Source organism: Petaurus breviceps, unplaced genomic scaffold (assembly GCF_028583685.1).
Source record: "Petaurus breviceps papuanus isolate PSGF00001 unplaced genomic scaffold, PetGlider_PUasm1.0 90769, whole genome shotgun sequence".
NCBI classification, from domain to species: domain Eukaryota; kingdom Metazoa; phylum Chordata; class Mammalia; order Diprotodontia; family Petauridae; genus Petaurus; species Petaurus breviceps.
This window is the reverse complement of record NW_027187341.1, coordinates 8,893,509-8,897,456: the sequence shown is the minus strand read 5'-3', so window position 1 is coordinate 8,897,456 and position 3,948 is coordinate 8,893,509.

Below are 3,948 nucleotides of genomic sequence, written 5' to 3'. Positions count from 1 at the left end.
CTGCAGATATTCATTAAAAAAGACAAAAAAACACAACAATAATAACAACAAAACTTTTGGGTCATAACATTCATACCACTTTGGATCCACTAACGATTCTATATTCTAACCTCTTATTACTATTTCTATTTCTACTTATTACTATTTCTAGCAACTCCAGGAAGCCTGTCCTTATCCCACTTTTGCTAAGTAACTTCTTTCTCAGACCTCACATAGCAGATTGTTTTGTAAATCTTTAATGTTATTCAACCTGTAATATTGTATGTTACCTTTATCTGTTTTAGTATCTTTTCCCTTATCTTCTCTTTGACTGCAAGATCCTTGAGAGACAGAAGTTGCCTTATATAAAAGTGGTCTCAGCTCCAGGGACCAGAAAGCTCTGATTACAATAGATGTGAAATAAATCTTTGTTGTAGTCTTGTCATCCTAAAGTTTAAACTAAGTAGGAGCTGTGCCTGCCCCTTATTTGTATGCAATAGAGTGACCTGACAAGTCATTGTTGATGCAGTGTTGATGAAAAGAGCACAGCAACTTGGGGGGGGGGGAGCAGAAAGCTTTGATAGAGACATCTCCAGCTGGGAAAAAGGTGGGGGAAACATATAATGGGGTAGGGGGGTGGAGTCTGGTTCAGCAATTACAGCAGTTTGTTATAAGTATTGAATAGAATGTAAGAGAGAGGATCTTCTAATTAATTGGTTAAGCAAGAAATCAAAGTTTCAAGTTAAACTGAGCTATTTTCCACAGTAAAGGAAAATATCTTTTCATTTGTGGTTATAATTAAAACAATTTGAGGCTACTACAAAGCATTTAGAAAAGTAGATGATTTTAATGCCAAAGAAGGACCTCATCATGTCAGTGATGCCTGTAGTCTTCTTATGGACATTTACCTCAAATGAGGTGAACTCTTGTTTTCTAATAGAGATTCTTTGAAGGTTCATTATTTTGTATTCCACAATCTTAATAGTGAAGAAAATCTCACCTCATAATCTCCAAACTAGTTTGATAACAAAAGTCTAGCCAACAAACAATTTTCACTAAAAGAAACTGATGACTATATAATCTGAAAATGAATAGAGAAGAAAGTGTTAAAACTAAAATGATTTCTAATTTTTTTGGGGAAAAAAGAGAAATATAGTTGAATAAACATTGTTATACTACATCTTGTCACTACCAATTTAGTATTTATTATTTTGCTCATGAAATTTTCAATATAAAATCATTTATTTATTTATTCTTTCATGTCCTTCCAATTACCTAGTGCCCTCCTGCCTCATTACTTTCCATGTAACTTGCTCATACTTTGTATTTTCCTACATGGGACATACATTGTTATGCAAGATTTTTGAAGGCTAGACATGTTTAATTTTTGTCTTGTTTTCAGTGCCTAGAACAATGCCTCAAGCATAGTAGGAAATTAGTAAATGGTTGTTGATTCTTTAATTGCCTGATCATTCTAGATGCCCAGACACTAAAACTACTGGGATGTTGACTCCCAATATATACTCTAAAACTTCAAATGAAAGTTTTTAAGAGTGATTACAAGAGAATGAGTTCAGAAGATGGCATTGTAAAAGCAGGACCTCCGAGTGCCTCCGTCTTCCACCTTCCCCAATCAATGTAAAAAGGGGACTCTGAACAAACTTTGTAGCTGTAGAACCCACAAAATGACAGAGAAGGTAACCTTCCACTGAGGACAGACCGGCAGGCTGGCAGGAATAGGCCAGAACAGCGCTCTGGGAGCTGAGCCCAGGCCCTTGTGAGCAGGAGGTTTTAGCACCAGGGTGGGTCTGACCAGCCACTGGCCAGAGGGTCTCCAGATCAGCAGCAGCTGTGGCCATTTCCAGAATTATCAACACATAGATGCAAAGGACAAAGTGAGAGGTCAGTGCAGTCTGGACTTTAGGACCCAGTAAGTGGGAGTGCATTGGCTTTTGCCCCTGGGGCAAGAAGCCACTGAGACTCTAGGCACAGCCAGACAGTGCCATGTGGCAGCTTCAGCTCCTGGCCTGCAGAGTGTAGGGGGACCAAGCGACCAGTCTGAGGGGTATCCGCTCTTGCTTTAACCTCCTTGGATCTGGATTGCAATCTAGGGTGGAGGTCCTGGGGCATGTGTCCAGCTTGCCAGAGTGTGTGGAGACCTCAGAGAGGGCACCCATCTAATACCTCCGGCAGCTGAGAAAACCCCAGCATTTGGGACAAAAGCTCCCCTGTCTGGTGGCAGAGTCCTACTGTGGCAAAAAGCCCAGGGGTCTAGTGACTGAGGGGCAACATGACCAGGCAAAGGAAACAAAGCAGACAGAAGATTCCAACATCAGTCTCCTAATTTGGGGAATAAAAGGAGCAAAGCATGGAACAGGAGGAAGACAGTGAAGTCAGAACTCCTGCACCAAAAGCTTCAAAGGAAAGTGTGAGATGATTACAGGCCATAGAGGACCTTAAGAAGCAGATAAGAGAAGTGGAGGAAAAATTGGGAAGAGAAATGAGAATAATGCAAGAAAATTATCAAATGAGAATCAACAGTCTGACTGAGGAAAATAACACCTTAAAAACAGACTTACTCCAAATGGCAAAAGAGGCTTAAGAAGGTAATGAAGAGAAGAATGCCTTAAGAAGCTGAATTTGCCAGATGGAAAAAGAATCTCAAAAGCTCACTGAGGAGAATCAATGCTTCAGAATTAGACTGGAGCAAATGGAAGCTAATGACTTCATGAGAAATCAAGATGCTGTTAAACAGATCCAAACAAATAAAAGAATAGAAGGCAAGGTGAAATATCTCATGGGAAAAACCACTGACCTGGAAAATAGAGCCAGGAGAGATAATTTAAAAATTATTGGACTACCTGAAAGCCATGATCAAAGTAAAAACCTAGAAGTCATCCTCTAGGATGTTCTCAAAGAAAACTGCCCTGATGTTTTAGAACCAGAGGGCAAAATAGAGGTTGAAAGAATCCACTGATCACCTCCTAAAAAAGATCCCAAAAGGGAAAGTCCTAAGAATATTCTAGCCAAGTTTCAGAATTCCCAGATTAAGGAGAGAATATTACAAGCAGTCAGGAAGAAACAATTTGAATATTGTGGGAACACAACCAGGATAACCCAAGAGCTTCTACACTGAGGGATCGAAGGGCTTGGAATGTGATATTCCAGAGGTCAAAGGAGCTGGGATTAAAACCAAGAATTACCTAACCAGCAAAACTGAGTATCATGTTACAGGGGGAAAAATGGTCATTCAGTGGAATAGAGGATTTTCAAGCATTCTTGATGATAAAAACAGAGTTGAATAGAAAATTTGACATTCAGATACAAGAAGCAAGAGAAGCATGAGAAGGTAAAAAGGAAAAAGAGATCATAAGGAACTTATCAGTGTTGAACTATTAACATTCCTATATGGAAAAACAATTATTGTTACTGATGAAACTTTTCTCAGTATGAAAATAGTTAAAGAGAATAGAAATATATATGTCTATATATGAGGGTATATGGGCATATGAATACTTATGTGAATGTGTGTACATATGTTTGCAAGTACACATAGATAGAGGGCACAGGGCCAATTTAATAGAAAGGGATGATATTTAAAAGGTGAAATTAAGAGGTGAGAGAGGAATATAATGAGAGGAGATGGGGAGAGACAGAACGGGGTAAACTATCTCATATAGAATAGGCAAGGGAAAATGGTTACAATGGAAGGGAAGAATAGGAAGGCAAAAGGGAATGGGTCAACCTTATTCTCATTGAATTTAGCTTGGGGAGGGAATGAAATACACACTAAATAGGGTGTCTCACCCTACAGGAGAGTAGGGGGGAAGGGGATGAGATGGGGGATAATGCAAGGGAGGGCAGGCTGGGGGGGAGGGAAGTTGGAAGCATGCACTTTTGAAAAGGGACAGGATCAATGTAGAGAATAGAACAAGTGGGAGGTGGGATAGGAGGGAAGGAAATATAGTC